Below are 21138 nucleotides of genomic sequence, written 5' to 3' on the forward strand. Positions count from 1 at the left end.
AGAGATGTGACGCACATTAATTGTGGATGTGACTTTTTGATTAGAAGGAGATGTGACTCCACCCATTCCAAGTGGGTCTTGATTAGTTTACTGGAATCCTTTAAAAGAAGAAATATTTTGGAGAGAGTTAGAAACAACAGAGCTGGAAGAAACTTCAAAGCAGAGCTGAGACAGATGTTGACACTTGGAGAATAGAGATACAGATGTTTGGAGATGCTTGAAGTGAAGACATTGCCATTAGATGTTAAGCAAGCCAGAACCTGGGGAAGCCAAAAATGAAAGCCAGACCCAGAGAAGCAAAGTGAGGAACCCCCAGAGAAAGAAAGGTTAAAAGCAACAGAGCCCAGGAGCAAGGGACCAGCAGATGCCAGCCACATGACTTCTCAGCTGACAGAGGTGTTCTGTACTCATCTGCCTTCTTGAATTAAGGTATCTTTACCTGGATACCTTAATTTGGACATTTTTATAGGCTTTCACTACAAACTTGTAACTTTTTCTTGTATGCTATGTGGTGAAGCCACATTTTGTTATTTTTCCATGTGAGTAATCTGTTATTGCAGCATCATTTGTTGAATTTCTGTTTGTTTGTTTTTGCTTGCTTGTTTTTTGAGATGTACATGGACCAGGAATTGAACCCAGGTCTCCTGCATGGCAGGCAAGAACTATCCTTGCACCCCCTCAAGCTTGTAACTTTTGAATTCCCCTTTTTAAAGGCCATTGCATTTCTGGTATATCACATTCTGGTAGCTTGCAAACACCCCACCCCAATTGTTTACCCCTGGTATTGCTGTGGTACTGTTGATGTCTTCCTGTTTAATGTAGGCCATGGCATGCAATAGTATGCCATACCCCTATATTGTTGACTCTTTGTGCAAGATTCAAATCTTTGAAGTAGTTCATGCAAGAACTTATTTGTAGTGTTAATTGGTGGGGTACATGGCACTATACAACCCCTCCCAATCATGTTCACCTTCAATATAACAATAGTAATTATGAACCCACTAATGAACTGCCTTCACTTCTATCCATTCCCTTCCATTTAAGTTCAACTTCATTAGCTAATAACTCTGGATTCTGCGTATCTCTAGGTCCCCAATATTCAATATTATATGCCTCTGAGTTTCCATTACCAAGGTCACAGTAATGTCTGGGTTATTTCACTCAGCATTATCTCCTCAAGGTTCATCCATGTTGTTGTATGTTTCAGGACATCATTTTGTCTTACTGCTGCACAATATTCCAATGTATGTGTGTACCACATTTTGCTTATCCACTTGACCATTAATGGGCACTTGACTTGTTTGCATCTTTTGGCAATTATGAATAATGCTACTATGAACATCAGTGTACAAATGTCTGTTTGTGTCATTACTTTCAGCTCTTCTGAATATATACCAAGTAGTGATATTGCTGGCCCATAGGGCAACTCAATATTTAGTTTCCTAAGGAAACACCAAGCTGCTTTCCATAGCAGCTGTACCATTATACATTCCCACCAGTAATGCATAAGTGTTTCCATTTCTTACATCTTCTCCAACATTTGTAGTTTCCTGTTTGTTTAACTGCAGCCATTATCATAAGTGTAAAATGATATCTCATTGTAGTCTTGATCTGCTTTTCCCTTATAGCTAATGAATATGTACATCTCTTTATGTGATTTTTAGCCATTTTTAATTTGCTCATCAGAAAGTTGTTTATTCATATCTTTAGACCAGTTTTCATAATTGGGTTGTTTGTTCTTTTGTTGTTAAGTTGTATGATTCCTTTATGTATACAGGATATCAATCCTTTATCTGATATTTGAAAAAATATTTTTTTCCCATTGGCTGCCTCTTCACTGTTTTGACAGAGTCCTTTGAGGCATAGAAATATTTCATTTTGAGAAGTTCTAATTTACCTACTTTTTAGTTCATTGTCTGTACTTTGGGTGTAATGTTTAGGAAGCTACATTCTATTACTAGGTCTTGAAGATACTTCCCTATATTTTATCCTAGGAGTTTTATGGTACTGGCTCTCATATTTAGGCTTTTGATCCACTTTGAGACCTATTTATTGAAAATATGATTACATTCCAGTTCAGTAGATTTGGGGACCTTTTCTTGAGGGGGTGCCTTTTTAATGATCAGTTGACCATAGATTTGGTGGTCTTCAAATCTTGATTTGATTCCATTTTGGTCAATAATTCTATCTTTGTGACAGTGCCATGCTGTTTTGATCACTGTGGCTTTGTAATAAGTTTTAAAATAAGGAAGCATTAGTCTTCCTACCTCGTGCATTTTTTAAAGAATATTTTTAGCTACTCAGGTCTCTTTCTCTTCCAAATGAATTTGAAAACTAGCTTTTCCAAGTCTTCAAAGTAAGTTATTGGAATTTTGATTGGTATTGCATTGATTCAGTAGATCAGTTTAGGACTTAACCTTCCTACCCATGATGAAGGAATGTATTTTGACTTATTTAGATATTTAATTTTTTTTAGCAATATTTTGTAGTTTTCTGTGTATAGGTCCTTTACATCCCTAGTTAAGTTTATTCTTAGATACTTGATTTTTTTAGTTGCAATTTTGAATGGAATTTTTCCTTAATAGACTCCTTATTTAGGTTATTTCTAGTGTATAGAAACAGCATTGATTTTTGCACATTAATCCTATATCCCACCCCTTTGCTAAATTTGTTTATTAGCTTAAGAAGCATTTTTGTAGATTTCCAAGGATTTTCCAAGTATAATATCATGTCTTCTGCAAATAATGAAAATTATACTTCTTCCTTCCTGATTTGGATCTTTTTCCTATCTGATTGTTCTAGTTAGAACTTCCAGTATAATGTCGAATAATAGTGGTGACAGAGGGCATCGTTGACTCATTCCTGATCATAGAAGGAAGGCTTTCAGTCTCTCATCTTTGAGTACAATGCTGGCTTTGTGTTTTTCATTTATGCCATTTATCATTGAGGAAGTGTTCTTTGATTCCTACTTTTTTGAAGTGGTTTTATTTGAAATGGGTGCTGCATTTTGTTGAATGGTTTTTCAGCATCATTTGAGATGATCATGTGATTTTTTTCCTTTCCATTTGTTAATGTGGTCTATTACATTGATTGATTTTCTTGTGTTGAATCAGTCTTGCATTCCTGGCATAAACCTCACTTGGTTATAGTGTATAATTCTTTAAATGTGTCACTGGGTTCATTTTGCTAGTATTTTGTTGATAGTTTTTTGCATCTATATTTGTTAGGGAGATTGGCTTGTAGTTCTCCTTTTTTGTAGCATCTTCATCCTTTTTTGGTATTAGAGTGATGTTAGCTTCATATAGTTAATTAGTATTCCTTTTCCTCATTTTTTGGGAAGAATTTGAGCAGGACTGGTGCTATTTATTTTTGGAATAGTTGATAAAATTCCCCTTGATGCCATCTGGCCCTGAGCTTTCCTTTGAAGGAAGATTTTTGATGACTGATTGAATCTCTTGTGATTGTTGAGAACTTCTATGCCTTCTTGAGGCAGTGTAGGTTGTTCGTGTGTTTCTAGGAATTTGTTCATCAAACAAGTTGACTAATTTTGTGGTACATAGTTGTTCACAGTATCCTCTTATGATTTTCTTCATTTGTCAGAGTCCATGGAAATGAACTCCCTCTCATTTCTGAGATTGTTTATTTGCATCCTGTCTCTTTTTTGTCAGCCTAGGTAGGGGTCTATCAATTTTATTGATTTTCTCAAAGAACCAACTTTTGGTCTTGTTGATTCTTTCTATTGTTTTTGTTGTTGTTGTTCTCTAACTCATTTATTTATACTTTAATCTTGGTTATTTCTCTTCTTCTATTTGCTTTGGGCTTAGTTTATTGTTCTTTCTCTCATTCCTCTTGGCCAGCAGTTAAGTCCTAGTTTTGCTTTTTCTTCTTTTTTAATATAGGCACTTAGGACAATAAATTTCCCTTTGAGCTCTGCTTTTGCCACATCCCATAAATTCTGATATGTTTTATTTTCATTTTTATTAATTTCCAGATATTTACCAATTTATGTAGAAATTTATTCTTTGGCCCTGTGCTGGTTTGAGTCTATTATGTACCCCCAGAATAGCCATGTTTTAATTCTGAGCTAATCTTGTGGGAGCAGCCATTTCTTTTAATCTTTTTTCGATATTGTATGGTGGAAACTTTTGATTGAGTTGTCTCCATGGTGATGTGACACAACCAATTGTGGATACGAATTTTTGATTGGATGAGATGTGATTCTACCCATTCAAGGTTGGTCTTGATTGATTTGCTGGAATCCTTTAAAAGAGGAAACATTTTGGAGAAAGTTTAGAGCCAACAGAGCAGAGCCTTTGTAGACATTTGGAGATCAAGATTTAAATACCCTGGTGTTAAGTAAGGACTCACAGAAATAGCCAGAATCAAAGAGAAGAAATCTCCAGTCCTGGCCGATACTAAGCTAAGAGATGAAACCCAGAGTTTTGTTCTGGAGCAGCTAAAGAAATGCCCAAAGATGCTTGGAGAGGAAACCTCTGGCATCAGAATCTGGAAACAACTGGGGACAAGGATCAGCAGTCACCAGCCAAGTGCCTTCCCAGCCTACCTTTTGTTTAGCTGCGGTATCTTTCTCTGGATGCCTTACTTAGAACCTATTTATGGCCTTAGAGCTCTAAACTAGTAACTTATTACATTTCCCTTTTAAAAACCTTTCCATTTCTGGTATACTGAATTCTGGAAGCTTAACAAATGCAGACCCATGATTAGTTAAGGAGTGCATTATTTGATCTCATATGTTTGTGAAAGTTCTGATTCTTTGGTGGTTATTGATTTCTGGTTTCATTCCATTGTGATCAGAGAGAGTAGTGGAATGATTTCAATTTTTTAAAATTTGTAAAGACCTATTTTGTGCCCTAGCATATGATTTATCCTGGAGAACATTCCATGAGCCCCAGAGAAGAATGCATATCCTGGTGTTTTGGGGTGTAATGGTCTATATATGTCTCTTAGGTCGAATTCATTTACCAAATTGTTTTAAAGTTCTCTATTTCCTTGTTGATCCTATATCTTATTGTTCTATCTATACAGGAGAGTGTGTATTGAAGTCTCTTACTATTATTACTGAAATGTCAATTGCCTCCTTCTGTTTTGCCAATGTTTGCCTCATGTACTTTGGAGCTCCTTGATTGGGAGCGTAAAGATTTATGATTGTTATTTCTTTTTGGTGAATTGTCCCTTTCATTAATATGTATTATCCTTCCTTGTCTCTTATGACATCTTACAGTTCAAGTCTATTTTGTTTGATATTAGTATAGCTACTCCTGCTTTCTTTTGGTTATAGCTTGCATGGAAATCTTTTTCCATTCTTTCACTTACAATCTATTTGTATTCTTGGGTCTAAGGTGAGTCTCTTGTAAGCAGCATGTAGATGAATCCTATTTCTTAAACCACTCTGCCAATCTGTCTCTTTCAATTGGTGAATTTAGTCTGTTAACATTCAAAGGTATTACTATAAAGGCATTTCGTGAATCTACCATCTGATCCTTTGGTTTTTATTTGTCAGAACTATATATTCTTTTCCTTTTTCTCTTTTTATAAATTAAGTTACCCTTAATGGTAATCTTCAATTCTGTGCCTTCCCTCAGACCTTCTTCTCCCGATTTTTTTCCCCCTCAACTAACAGAACTCTCTTTAGTATTTCTTGTAGGACCATTCTGTTGAGAAATTCTCTCAGCTTTTGTGTGTCTGTGAAAATTTCAAACTCTCCCCAACTTTTGAAGGACAAGTTGGCTGGATAAAGAATTCTTGGCTGGAAGTCTTTCTTTTTTTCAGGATCTGAAATATATCATACCGTGGCCTTTTCACCTCCATAGTATATGTTGAGTAGTCTGAACTCAATCTTATGCAGTTTCCCTTACATTTGTGGTAAGTCACTTTTCTATTGCTCTTTCTGGACTTTCTGCTTCTCTTCAACACTTGACAGTCTGATTATTATGTGTCTTGGAGTAGGCTTATTTGGATTTATTCTATTTAGGGTTCTTTGGGATCCTTTGATTTACATATCTATGTCTTTTATAAGGATTAGGAAGTTTTCCCCCATTATTTCTTCAACTAAACTTCCTAGCCTTTTCTTTACTCTTCTCTTCTCTTACTGGGATACCATTGATTCTTATATTTGTGCTCTCATGTTGTCCATCATTTCCTTGAAATCCTGTTCCATTTTTTTCTATCTCTCTTACCATTTGTGCTTCTGTGTATTTGAGTTCACTCATGTCTTCTAGCTCACTTATTCTTTCTTCTGCATCTGAAAATCTGCTGTTGTTGGTCTCTAGTATATATTTTTTAAATTTGGTCTACAGTAACTTTCATCTCTGTGAGATCTGCTATTTTTCTACTTATTCTTTCATACTCTTCTTTATGTTCCTCCAGTGTCTTCTTTTTTAACTTTTTTATTGTGAAAAATAACATGTATGCAAAAAAGCAATAAATTTCCAAGTACATTTCAACAAGTAGTTATATAACAGATTTTAATGTTTGATATAGGTTACAGTTCCACAAATTTTTCAGTTTTTCTTCCAGCTGCTCCAAGCCCAGAAGCAAGGGAACAACAGATACCAGCCATGTGCTTTCCCAGCTGACAGATGTGTTCCAGATGGCATCAGCCTTTCTGGATAATGGTAACCTCTTATTGGTGCCTTAGTTTGAACATATTTCCAGTGCTAGTATTACCTTCTTCACTCAGACTGAAGCTGGGATCCTTGAAATTCCTCACTCTTTTGTTTTTAAAATGACTTTGCTAATATAACTAGACCTACATTGGGAGCCACAGACTTGACTCTCGAATGTGTTGGGTTTTTCTTTTTTTCTGTCTTGTAACTTATTAAATTCCCTTTTTAAAAAGTCTTTCCATTTCTGGTATATTGCTTTCCAGCAACATTGGCAAGCTAATACATTTGTCTTCTATTTACATTGAGTTGGAAGAGAGCTTTCCCTTAGCACTGCCTGCCTCTTGAGTGGCTTTCAGGTGCTTAAGCTTTGCCCCAGGACTTCTAGATAGCTAGATCTCATAATTAGATCCCCAAAGTGCATTGGTTTCTGCTCTTCTCTCTCCTGGATCTTGAATCTCTTGGTAAATATCTTCATTCCTATGAGAACAACTGGCTCATTTCAGAGAAAAAATGTTAAGTATGAAAAAATTATGCATATTGTTCTTTGGAATATTCCAGATGTTCCAGATAGGTTGAGGAGCTGAAGAAATATAGTAATCATCTCTGTCATTTGATTATATGTGGTTGGACCTCATGACTCCATGGTGTTTGTCCAGACCTTGCCATGAGGCCAGAACCATATGCACCAGGCTGTGCTAAGGAGCACTTGGTCTACTTTTCTCTCTCTCCTAGTTTGTCTTTTCAGATATCACTGATTGCTAGCCCAAGCTATGAGCTGAAAAACACCTCCACATTAGTGTCTTAAGGCTTCCTGACATTCAATCCTTTTGTGCAGTGACTCTCATAGCTCTCAATTCTTCTTTCTTTTCTGGGCAAAGAAAACATTTTTTCCAATTATAGAATCTGGGCTCTAAGTTCTCTTACACCAATCAATCATTTGCTTAATGACATGTTCTTTTTATATGTATATGCTCATTGTTCTAGCTTGCTAGCTGCCAGAATGCAATATACCAGAAATAGAATGGCTTTTAAAAGGGGAATTTATTAAGTTGCAAGTCTACAGTTCTAAGCCTGTGAAAATGTCCAAATTAAAGCAATAGAAATGTCCAATCTAAGGCATTCAGGGAAAGATATCTTGGCTCAAGAAGGCCGATGATGTTCAAAGGCACATGGCTTTCAAGAAGCTCTCCCAGGGACGTTTTCCTTCTTCATCTCCAAAGGTCTCTGGCTGTGCTGACTCTGTAGCTCTTTCCAAAATGGTTCCCTCTTAAAGGGCTCCACTAAGCAACTCCACCTTGAATGGGTGGAGACACATCTCCAAGGAAACCATCTAATCAAAAGTTACTACCCACAATATTGAATGAGAATTAAAGGACATGGCTTTTCTGGGGTACACAATAGATTCAAACTGGCACATTCCAAATTTTCGACCCCAAAAAGACATATTATTTCCAAATGCAAAATACATTAATTCCATAACAATATCAGAAAGGCTTAAACCATTTCAGTAACAACACAAATGCAATACAAAGTCAGAAATAGTGCCAGTGAATCTGCCAGGAATTTGGGATTCAGTACTGAAAAAAATTATTGTAACCCCGACTTAATAGTACTTACTGTGTATACAAAAACAAGCGTTGTATAAATAATTATTTAATATTAAGTTCTAAATGTGTGTAATGTTATTTACTAGAGACATTCAAGGAATTTCATGGTAATGAAATATAGAGATTTTTCAGGATTTGGGAGTTTGGAAGCAGAAAACCCACTGCAGATTTGACTTTTAAACTGACACCCAAAATATTTTTTGTATTTCCTAAACATAGTGGATGAAGGATGTTTCAAATGAAGAGAAAATGTCCTGAGATTACCCTGAGGTGAGAAGACTCATGTGAAATGCAATATATAAAAATACAGAACCTGTAGCTAACTGTATAGATAAATAATATTTTGACACAATATATTTAGGTAGCATGATGTTATGAGTAAATCATGTTGAGAAAATTAAATTTCTTGCCTTTAATAAACTCTAGAACCATTATCATAATAAGAGCTGTTTTTATTGAGGAATTGTTTATTTTCATCTTATCAATTTAGAATTGGTTTTTTTTATAAGGGCTTTAATTTGCTGTCCTAGAATTCTTTACTGGCTAAAGGTTTTACATAAGTGCTCAGTGGCTTACCTACATGGCTCCTTGAATGAGGTTCCATACTCTGAAAAGGTAAAATATTTTAGTTCTTTCCACAAGAAAATTATAAGCTTTAAAATGTTTCTTATCCAAGACCTCCAACATTATCTTTGGTGCACCTATTGCATTAAAAAAGATTTTGAGGTTATTTTTGTGCTTACAATCATCCAGTAGTGTGTGTGGGGGTGGGGTGGGGGGAGGCTTGCCCTACCCAGATCTCTCACTTTACATGGTATTAATAGTGAAAAAACTTTTAACATTGTTCATATTAAATTATTTAAATACATGCAAATTAGCAAAGCAGTATCACAAAATAAATATTATAGAATATAGTATGATTTTTGATAATTCATATTAAATAGCTCATATCTTTTAAAATTCTGCATTTTCATCTGATTAAACTCATTAAATAGATGAAAAATATGTGTCTATAAAAATGCTGTTTTTTAAACTCATTTGATCTGAATGTTCTGATGTAGGAATGTATCAGAACTACCTCACTATAGGATTAAACACACAGTGCTCTAAACCCATCATTTTGTCTTTCTCAATACTTACACAATTTTCCCTTATGCTTTTTTTTAGTGGGGTTTACAGCAGCAAGGAAAAATTAAATGTATCTATATATCTATCTGTTATGTGTCTGGCTCAGCTTCTAAAGAGATAAAAACTAGTGGGCACAATTGGCGTTACTGAATATCCCACATGACTATAAATCAGATGATGCAAGCTGTGACACTTGCAGGAAGACAATTACAGCAGGTAAGGTCCTGCTTCAGAGCTCCTGCTGGGAGCATTTTCCAAAACTTCCAAAACTTCACCCCTGACAATAGGGGCAACAGAGCTCAGGGCTGCTAAGGCAACTGGGTTTCGTATGCGCTTCGTATGCGTAAGCAGAATGCATGCTGAAGAGACTCCTGAGGCCCAGCAGAGAATAGCTCCTGGGGGCTGAACGCAGCGCGGGAGTCATCACAGAATCCTAAGCGGCCATAGGGGAGAGATCTCCCTGAATCCACCGGTCACCGACACTTCAGGAGTAATGAATACCGTGTCCATGCTCCTTCTCTGGAGGGGCTGAGGATAGAAGTCGGGTGCGGGTGGAGAGATTCGGAGGAACGCAGGCACAGCTGAGCTGCTGTAAATGGAATATTCCAAGAGGTTATTCCAGAAGGTTGAAGAGCAGCAGGGTCGTCCCGGTCCTTCTTGAGAATAGAGAGACTCAGAATTTTTCTGAAGCGGTTTCCGTGCCCCATGCGGGATGCGATACCCACAGGGAAAGGGGCTGCATTTAGTGCGGTCAAGTGGCACCGGCCCCTCTCCCGCACACCCTCCCCACAGGATCTCAAGGGATTCAGCCTGAGACAGGCCGGAACTGAGACACTTCTGAGACGTGAGACCGCGGAAGGTCCTGGCCACCTGGCCTCCAACCAATTTAGGCCTGAGACGTTTAAGACCGCATTCCTTGCCTCTGAATGTCACAGAGCCACCAGACTTGCACTGGACCACCTCCGGGGCCTTTGGGAATTTCCGGTAGCCTTGGAGGAGGGACCCAGCGGGAGTCCAAGAGGTGAAAGTATTAGCGAGCAAGGGCTTACTGCCCCCAGGATTTTGAGACGAGAAAGAGCTTTAATGCAAAATTAATCGGCATAGAGACAGGAACACCACTCAAACCTGGGTCCCTGAACTGGAGTACCTAGTTTTTATTAACCAAAGGGATGTTGGGTTGGAGACATTGGAACATTATGATTGGCTAGTGAACATTCAAATTAAGGATCGTAAATGTAGTATTGAGATTGGCTGTGTGTATATTCAAATTAAGAGTTGTAAATTGACCTGTTAAGCCTCTGAACTAATTGGGATAGGCATTATCTCATCATAAAGGAGGAGCGGGAAGAGTCTGATTACAGCACAATTGTAAATCATTTGGCTAATGCAGACTACTAAAATGGAAAGAAATAACAAGTAAGGGAAATATGCTACAGCATGGTTATCATTTAATATAAATAACTATAATAACAAGTAAGGGAATGGAAATAAGATAAACAAACTGGTTGTGCCTGACAGGCAAAGAAAGCATCTGGTTACAGCAATATTATAAATCCGTCAGTTAGCTGCAATGGCAAGTAAAAGAAATAAGCTTAAAATAACTACAATTACAAGTAAAAACTGCTGTAATCGGCGGTTACTGTGGGAAGCCAGGAGCTGGGCTGACTCTGCCAGAGCTGACTAGCTGAAGAATGCAAGGGGGCCTTTAAAAGAAGGCAATGTAGATAAGGAGTTATTGCATGTAAAATGATTTAGTAGCTTTAGGTTGTCAAAGATATATTCTTAGGTGAGAAAAGCAAACCGCAGATTGGTATACAGAATATGACTTTATTTTTACTAAGAAAAGCAACTTGCATACTTGAGCACACACCCATAAACATTCAGACATGATTCTAAAAGGATAATATGTGTGTGACATGGTGTGCCAGTTTGAACCAATTATGTACCTTAGGAAACCATGTCCTTTAGTCCTCATTCAATATTGCTGGGTGGAACCTTTCTGATGATTTCCATGGAGATGTGATCACCTGAATTGTGGGTAGTAACTTTTGATTAGATGGTTTCCATGGAGATGTGTCTTGCTCATTCAAGGTGGGGTTGCTTACTGGAGCTCTTTAAGAGGGAATCATTTTGGTAATAGCTTTAGAACTACAAGAACCAAACAGCCAGCAAGTACAGACAGAGCTGGGCAAGCTACTGTAGAGCAATCTAACAGATGTTGTCATGTGCCTTTCAAACTGAGAGAGAAACCCTGAACGTCATTGGCCTTCTTGAACCAAGGTATCTTTACCCGGATGTCTTAAATTGGACATTTTTATAACCTGCTTTAATTTGGACATTTTCACAACCTTAGAACTGTAAATTTACAATTTAGTAAATTCCTTTTTTTAAAAAAGTCACTCCATTTCTGGTTTATTGTATTCTGGAAACTTACTAACTAGGACACATAGTGTACAAACAATGGCTCACAATATTGTCACATAGTTGTATATTTATCACCATAATCATTTTTTAGAACATTTGAATAACTCCAGAAAAAGAAACAAAAAGAACAAACAAAAAACTCATATATCCCATGTCTCATACCCCTCCCTCTCATTGACTAGTATTTCAATATACCCAATTTATTTTACCCCTTATCCCCCCTATTGTTTATTTTTACTCATTTTTTAATTTTACTCATTTGTCCATACCCTGGATAAAAGGAACTTCAGAACAAAGTTTTCATAATCACAGTCACATTGTCAAAGTTATGTAGTTATTCAATCATCTTCAAGAATCAAGGCTACTGAAACACAGCTCAACAGTTTCAGGTAATCCCCACCCCCAGTACTCCAATATACCATAAACTGAAAATGGACATCTGTATAACGCATAAGAATAACCTCCAGGATAACCTCTCAACTCTGTTTGAAATCTCTCAGCCACTGAAACTTTGTCTTGTTTTTCTCTTTCCCCTTTTGGTCAAAAAAGTTTTCTCAATCCCACGATGCTGGGTCCTGGCTTATGCCGCGAGTTCTGTCCCACTTTGCCAGGGGGATTTACATCCCTTGGAGTTATGTCCTATATGGGGGAGGGGGAGGGTAGGGTAGTGAGTTCACATGCCAAGTTGGCTTAGAGAGAGTGAGAGGCCACATCTGAGCAGCAAAAGAGGTTCTCTGGGGGTGACTCAGGCATAATTTTACGTAGGCTTAGTCTATCCTTTGCAGGAATAAGTCTCACAGAGGAAAACTCCAAGATCAAAGGCTCAGCCTACTGATTTTCTTGCCCCCAGTGCTTGTGAGAATATCAGAAATTCTCCAAAGGTGGAATTGAATATTTCCTCCTTTCTCCCAAGTCCCCCAAGGGGACTTTGCAAATACTTCTTTACTCCCTGCCCAAATTACTCTGGGTTATATCAAGGCATCACACTGACCTGGGAAAACCAACAAGATCTCATATCCTATTCAAGATTCCATGTACTTATGGTGTTCAACTAAACTGACAATACAAGTTAAATTAGGTAATGTGCTACCCAAAATATAAATTTTGCACCAAATAAACATTTCTCCCTTTGGTCTCACACAGATGTTTAAGTTTTAAGGTATGGACAATATCATCCTTTACTCTGTATTCTGAATTACCTTAATCCTATCCAGATCAGCTTCATTCATATTTCTGGTTGAAGTTTGATCTCTTTTTCAACTTTTAAAACAGTTCCTTATGGGATTCTGCTGACTTTCATAGCTTCAGGTTCTACCTTTGAGTCTCAGGTCTCACATAAATATCTGAAGTTTCTGGGAACAACCAGGTTATATATGAACAGCTCAGTATCTCTGAATTTAGATATAACACTTATAACTCCTGAATGTATGTGACTGTTGTAAGAGCTTACAATCTAGGACCCTTGACAATAGGCTCCAACCTGATAACACATGCTCTCAACTTCAGTTAACCAAATTTTTATATGATAATGAGTATTCATGAATGAGGCATGATAACATTTGTCTTTCTGTTTCTGACATTTCTTTCAACATACAGCTCTTAAGATTCATTCACCTAGTTGCATGCCTCACAACTTCATTCTTTCTTGTGGTTGCTTAGTGTCTGTTGTATGTACATACCACAGTTCCCCTGCCCATTCCTCAGTCGTTGTATCCTTAGGTCTGCCTTCCTCCATTGTGGATTGCAAACACTGCTGCCATAGACACTAGTGTGAAAAATGTCCATTTTATGTCCCTACACTCAGTTCCCCCAGATATATACTGAGCAATAGGGTTTCAGGATCATATGGTAACGCCACCCCTAGCCTCCAGGGGAACCACCACATTGCCCTCCAAGCGGCTGCATCTCACAGATTTCCTACTGACAGTGAATAGATACATCTCTTTCTCTGCATTTTCTCTAGCACTCATTTCTCTCTGCTCCTTTTTAAACAGTTTTATTCATACATCATACAATCTAACGTCAGTGTACAGACATGCCATCACCACCATAATTTATATGAAGACACTTCCTTTTCACAAAGAATTCATATTCTTTCCCCATACCCTTTGCCTGTTGACATTCAGTTTTGGCATAATACCTTTTTTACATTCAGTAGAAGCATATTACAATGTTACTGTTGACTACAGATCCTAGCTTGCATTGATTGTACTTTTTCACATATACCACCTATTTTCAACACTTTACAAATACTGACATTCATTTTTTCTTCCTCATGTGAAAATGTGTTTTTATTTGTACATTTATCACTATCATTGTCCACTCTAGGCATTCCTAAATTATACCTTCTCAGGCTTTATCCTCTATCTTTCCGTCTGATTTCATACATGCCCCTAGCCATTCTCCCTCTATCATATTCACATTCAGCTTCATTCAGTACTTAGAATATTGAGCTACAATCAGGTAGGACTGTGCTATCCATTGCTGAATTTTTACAATCAGTCCTGTTGCACAATCTCTATTGCTTCAGCACCAATTACCCAATCTCTACTCTATTTTTATCTCCTGATGTCTGTTCACTCATTAATGTTAATTCATGTTAGTGAGACAATACAGTATATGTCCTTTTGTTTTTGGCTAATTTCACTCAGCATAACATCCTCAAGGTCCATCCACATTGCTGCATGCTTCATGACTTTATTCTGTCTTACAGTTGCATAATATTCCATTGTATGTATATACCACAGCTTGTTTAGCCACTCATCTGTTGATGGACATTTGGGCTTTTTCCATCTCTTGAAAATTGTAAATAATGCTGCTATAAACATTGGTGTGCACATGTCTGTTTGTGTCCTTGGCTTCAGTTCCTCTGACTATATAGCTAGTATTGGGATTGTTATACCATATAGTAATTCTTACTTAACTTCCTGAGGAACCGCCAAACTGCCTTATAGAAAGTGGTTGTATCATTTTATATTCCTACCAAAAGTGGATAAGAACGTCTCTTTCTCTACATCCTTTTCAGCACTTGTTGTCTTCTGTTATTTTTTTTATAATGGCCATTCTAGTGGGTGTCGGATGATATCTCATTGTGGTTTTGATTTGCATATCCCTAATAGCCAGTGAAGTTGAACATCTTTCCATTTGCCTTTCAGACCTTTCTAATTCCTCTCCTGAGAAGTGTCGGTTCATGTCTTTTACCCATTTTTTAAATTGGGTTGTTTGTCTTTTTGTTGTTGAGCTGAACAATTTCTTTATATATACCGGATATTAAACCTTTATCTGATATGTGGTTTTCAAATACTGTTTCCCATTGCTTAGGCTGCCTTTTTAAACTTTCTGACAAAGTTCTTTGATGTAAAAAAGTGTTTAATTTCGAGGAGATCCCATTTATCTATTTCTTTTTTCAATGCTTATGCTTTGGGTATAAGGTCTAAGAAACTGCTTCGTATTACAAGATTTATAAGATATTTCCCTATGGTTTCTTCTAAAAGTTTTATGGTCTTAGGTTTCTTCTAAAAGTTTTATGGTCTTAGCTCTGGTGTCTAGGTCTTTGGTTCATTTTGAGTTCATTTTTGAATAGGGTCCATACGAAATATGGACCCTCTTTCATTATTTTGCATATGGATATCCAGTTCTCCAAACACCATTTATTGAAGAGGCTGTTCCATTCCGGATTGGTTGACTTGACCACCTTATCAAAGATCAGTTGTCGAAGATGGCGGCTTAGTAAGGTGCACACGTTTTAGTTCATCCTCCAGAGCAACTACTAAATAGCCAGAAACAGTACAGAACAGCTCCCGGAGCCACGACACTGACCGGACACACAGCATACCCCAGTCTGGACCAGCTGGACCTGCTGCGAGTCTCTGGAACAGTGAGTTACCCAAGCCACACACAGTTCCCCAAGCTGCAGCGGCTGGTGCCTGGTGCCCCTCCCCTACAGGCGGCTTCCCAGAGGGAAAGGAAAGAAACTATAACAGTAGCAGAGACTGAGTCCAACCAAACACCAATAGTGGCATTAATAAACAAATTCTGACTACTAAAATTAGACCCCCAGCTCAGGCAAAACTGGTCAAAGCGGAGGTCACCTATTGGGCTAACCAAAAAAGAGGAAAAGGGACAAAATGGAGCCTTCTGTGGTTGTTTCTACGGAGGCTTGGCTGCCTCTGGATTCAGCGGCGGGATTACACAGGCTGCAACTGCCCCAAGCATACGCAGAAAGAGGCTGCTTTCAGGGCTGTCTCCCACCTGAACCTTCCCCACGGGAGAGGTGAAATGCAACTGAGGTGGAATCCCTCTCTCAAGGAATTCAGACCCCAGGGCTTGGCAATTTGAAGCCATTAAAACTAGCCTACAATCTTTCCTCTTTCTCCACCACGCCCCCAGCAGGGAGAGCCTTCCAAAGTTAAAGGAGCCACAACATCTTTTGCTGGTGGGACGCACAGACAGACAAGCACCACATACTGGGCAGGATAAGAAAAACAGAGCCCAGAGACTTCACAGGAAAGTCTTTCAACCTGCTGGGTCTCACGCTCAGGGAAAACTGATGCAGGTGATTCCTTCCCCTGGAAAGGAGGCCAACTTAGTCCGGGAAAACCCGCCTGGAGTCTGTAATACCTATGTAGACCCTCCTAAGGATGGGGAGGGAAAAGGCACCTTAGAAGCAGGACAAGAAACAAGAAAACAAGAACTGAAAAATTACCCTCTGTTAAACAAAACTTAAGCTAGAGGCCCAGAAAAAGCTCAACTGAAGGTCAAAGAACAGACAATAAACTCATCTGGCAAGAAAACCCTAGGTAAGATAAGTGAAAGCAATCTCCAGAATAAGCTAATTAAGGTAATTAAATGTCCAAACGTCAGCAAAAAATTACAAATCACACGAGGAAAATTGAGGATATGGCCCAGTCAAAGGAACAAACCAATAGTTCAAATGAGATACAGGAGCTGAGACAACTAATTCTGAATATACGAACAGAAATGGAAAACTTCATCAAAAACCAAATCAATGAATTGAGGGAGGACATGAAGAAGGCAAGGAATGAACAAAAAGAAGAAATGGAAAGTCTGAAAAAACAAATCACAGAACTTATGGGAATGAAAGATACAGTAGAAGAGATGAAAAAAACAATGGAAACCTACAATGGTAGATTTCAAGAGACAGAGGCTAGAATTAGTGAACTGGAAGATGGAACATCTGAAATCCAAAAAGAAACAAAAACTATAGGGAAAAGAGTGGAAAAATATGAGCAGGGGCTCAGAGAATTAAATGATAATATGAAGCGCACAAATATACATGTTGTGGGTGTCCTGGAAGGAGAAGAGAAGGGAAAAGGAGGAGAAAAACTAATGGAAGAAATTATCACTGAAAATTTCCCAATTCTTATGAAAGACCTAAAATTACAGATTCAAGAACTGCAGTGCACCCCAAAGAGAATAGATCCAAATAGATGTTCTCCAAGACACTTACTAGTCAGAATGTCAGAGGTCAAAGAGAAAGAGAGGATCTTGAAAGCAGCAAGAGAAAAGCAATCCATCACATACAAGGGAAACCCAATAAGACCATGTGTAGATTTCTCAGCAGAAACCATGGAGGTGAGAAGACAGTGGGATGATATATTTAAATTACTAAAAGAGAAAAACTGCCAACCAAGAATTCTATATCCAGCAAAGTTGTCCTTCAAAAATGAGGGAGAAATTAAAACATTTTCAGACAAAAAGTCACTGAGAGAATTTGTGACCAAGAGACCAGCTCTGCAAGAAATACTAAAGGGAGCACTAGAGACAGATAAGAAAAGACAGAAGAGAGAGGTGTGGAGAAGAGTGTAGAAAGAAGGGAAATTAGATATGACATATAAAATACAAAAGGCAAAATTGTAGAGGAAAGTACTACCCAAACAGTAATAACACTAAATGTTAATGGATTGAACTCCCCAATCAAAAGGCATAGACTGGCAGAATGGATTTAAAAACAGGATCCTTCTATATGCTGTCTACAGGAAACACATCTTAGACCCAAAGATAAACATAGGTTGAAAGTGAAAGGTTGGGAAAAGATATTTCATGCAAATAACAACCAGAAAAGCGCAGGAGTAGCTATACTAATATCCAACAAATTAGACTTCAAATGTAAAACAGTTAAAAGAGTCAAAGAAGGATACTATCTACTAATAAAAGGAACAATTCAACAAGAAAACATAACAATCATAAATATTTATGCACCGAACCAGAATGCCCCAAAATACATGAGGCATACACTCCAAATACTGAAAAGAGAAATAGACACATCTACCATAATAGTTGGAGACTTCAATTCCCCACTCTCATCAATGGGCAGAACATCTAGACAGAGGATCAATAAAGAAACAGAGAATTTGAATATTACAATAAATGAGCTAGACTTAACAGACATTTATAGGACATTACACCCCACAACAGCAGGATACACCTTTTTCTCAAGTGCTCATGGATCATTCTCAAAGATAGACCATATGCTGGGTCACAAAGAAAGTCTCAACAAGTTTAAAAAGATTGAAATCATACACAACACTTTCTCAGATCATAAAGGAATGAAGCTGGAAATCAATAATAGGCAGAGTGCCAGAAAATTCACAAATATGTGGAGGCTCAACGACACACTTTTAAACAACCAATGGGTCAAGGAAGAAATTACAAGAGAAATTAGTAAATATCCCAAGGTGAATGAAAATGAAAAGACAACATATCAAAACCGATGGGATGCAGCAAAGGCAGTGCTAAGAGGGAAATTTATTGCCCTAAATGCTTATATCAAAAAAGAAGAAAGGGAAAAAATTCAGGAATTAACTGTCCACTTGGAAGAACTGGAGAAAGTACAGCAAACTAACCCCAAAGCAAGCAAAAGGAAAGAAATAACAAAGATTAGAGCAGAAATAAATGAAATTGAGAACATGAAAACAATAGAGAAAATCAATAAGACCAGAAGTTGGTTCTATGAGAAAATCAATAAGATTGATGGGCCCTTAGCAAGATTGACAAAAAGAAGAAGAGAGAGGATGCAAATAAATAAGATCAGAAATGGAAGAGAAGACATAACCACTGACTTCACAGAAATAAAGGAGGTAATAACAGGATACTATGAACAACTTTATGCTAATAAATACAACAATGTAGATTAAATGGACAAGTTCCTAGAAAGGCATGAACAACCAACTTTGACTCAAGAAGAAATAGATGACCTCAACAAACCAATCACAAGTAAAGAAATTGAATCAGTCATTCAAAAGCTTCCCAAAAAGAAAAGTCCAGGAGCAGATGGCTTCACATGTGAATTCTACCAAACATTCCAGAAAGAATCAGTACCAACTCTCCTGAAACTCTTCAAAAAAATCAAAATGGAGGGAAAGTTACCTAATTCATTCTATGAAGCCAACATCACTCTCATACCCAAACCAGGCAAAGATATCACAAAAAAAGAAAACTACAGACCAATCTCTCTAATGAATATAGATGCAAAAATCCTCAACAAAATTCTACCAAATCGAGTCCAGCAACACATTAAAAGAATTATACATCATGACCAAGTAGGATTCATCCCAGGTATGCAAGGATGGTTCAACATAAGAAAATCAATTAATGTAATACACCATATCAACAAATCAAAGCAGAAAAATCACATGATCATCTCAATTGATGCAGAGAAGGCATTTGACAAGATTCAACATCCTTTCCTGTTCAAAACACTTCAAAGGATAGGAATACAAGGGAACTTCCTTAAAATGATAAAGGGAATATATGAAAAACCCACAGCTAATATTATCCTCAATGGGGAAAAACTGAAAACTTTCCCCCTAAGATCAGGAACAAGACAAGGATGTCCACTATCACCACTATTATTCAACATCGTGTTGGAAGTTCTAGCCAGAGCAGTTAGACAAGAAAAAGAAATACAAAATTGGAAAGGAAGAAGTAAAACTATCACTGTTTGCAGATGATATGATACTATACGTCAAAAACCCTGAAAAATCCAAAGCAAAACTACTAGAGTTAATAAACGAGTACAGCAAAGTGGCAGGTTACAAGATCAACATTCAAAAATCTGTAGTGTTTCTACACACTAGTAATGAACAATCTGAGGGGGAAATCAAGCAATGAATTCCATTTACAATTGCAACTTAAAAGAATAAAATAATTAGGAATAAATTTAACTAAAGAGACAAAAGACCTATACAAAGAAAACTACAAGAAACTCTTAAAAGAAATCACAGAAGACCTAAATAGATGGAAGGGCATACCATGTTCATGGATTGGAAGACTAAATATAGTTAAGATGTCAATTCTACCTAAATTGATTTACAGATTCAATGCAATACCAATCAAAATCCCAAAAACTTACTTTTCAGAAATAGGAAAACCAATAAGCAAATTTATCTGGAAGGGCACGTGCCCTGAATTGCTAAAAATATCTTGAGGAAAAAAAACTAAGCTGGAGGTCTCACGTTGCCTGACTTTAAGGCATATTATGAGGCCACAGTGGTCAAAACAGCATGGTACTGGCATAAAGATAGATTTATTGACCAATGGAATCGAATAGAGTGCTCAGATATAGACCCTCTCATCTATGGACATTTGATCTTTGATAAGGCAGTCAAGCCAACTCATTTGGGACAGAACAGTCTCTTTAATAAATGGTGCCTAGAGAACTGGATATCCATATGCAAAAGAATGAAAGAGGACTCGTATCTCACACCCTATACAAAAGTTAACTCAAAATGGATCAAAGATCTAAACATTAGGTCTAAGACCATAAAACAGTTAGAGGAAAATGTAGGGAGATATCTTATAAATCTTATAATTGGAGGTGGTTTTATGGACCTTAAACCTAAAGCAAGAGCACTGAAGAAAGAAAGAAAGAAATGGGAGCTCCTCAAAATTAAACACTTTTGTGCATCAAAGAACTTCATCAAGAAAGTAGAAAGACAGCTTACACAATGGGAGACAATATTTGGAAACGACATATCAGATAAAGGTCTAGTATCCAGAATTTATAAAGAGATTGTTCAACTCAATAACAAAAAAGACAGCCAATCCAATTACAAAATGGGAAAAAGGCTTGAACAGACACTTCTCAGAAGAGGAAATACAAATGGCCAAAAGGCATATGCTCAATGTTCCTGGCCATTAGAGAAATGCAAATCAAAACCACAATGAGATATCATCTCACACCCACCAGAATGGACATTATCAACAAAACAGAAAATGACAAGTGCTGGAGAGGATGTGGAGAAAGAGGCACACTTATTCACTGTTGGTGGGAATGTCAAATATTGCAACCATTGTGGAAGGCAGTTTTGATTCTATATTCATCAAAAAGA

At 37.4% G+C, this 21138-nt stretch overlaps 1 protein-coding gene across 11 annotated transcripts in view; it reads left to right on the top strand.

Moving 5' to 3' along the window:
• ZNF599 (zinc finger protein 599) overlaps nt 1-21138 on the top strand; it is a 210213-nt gene that overhangs the window by 113271 nt on the left and 75804 nt on the right. For 7 of the 11 annotated variants that reach the window (XR_013163496.1, XR_013163491.1, XM_077132184.1 and 4 more), the window contains one exon: nt 8453-8503. The exons of 1 other annotated variant lie outside the window; for it this stretch is intronic. The gene's annotated coding sequence lies outside the window, so the exon portion shown is untranslated. Of the gene's footprint in view, nt 1-6425; nt 6636-8452; nt 8504-8763; nt 9395-21138 lie in introns of those variants that run through there. 3 more of the 11 variants (XR_013163492.1, XR_013163494.1, XM_077132182.1) reach the window with 3 other exon arrangements.

The sequence above is a fragment of the Tamandua tetradactyla genome, chromosome 16 (assembly GCF_023851605.1).
Source record: "Tamandua tetradactyla isolate mTamTet1 chromosome 16, mTamTet1.pri, whole genome shotgun sequence".
Classification (NCBI taxonomy): domain Eukaryota; kingdom Metazoa; phylum Chordata; class Mammalia; order Pilosa; family Myrmecophagidae; genus Tamandua; species Tamandua tetradactyla.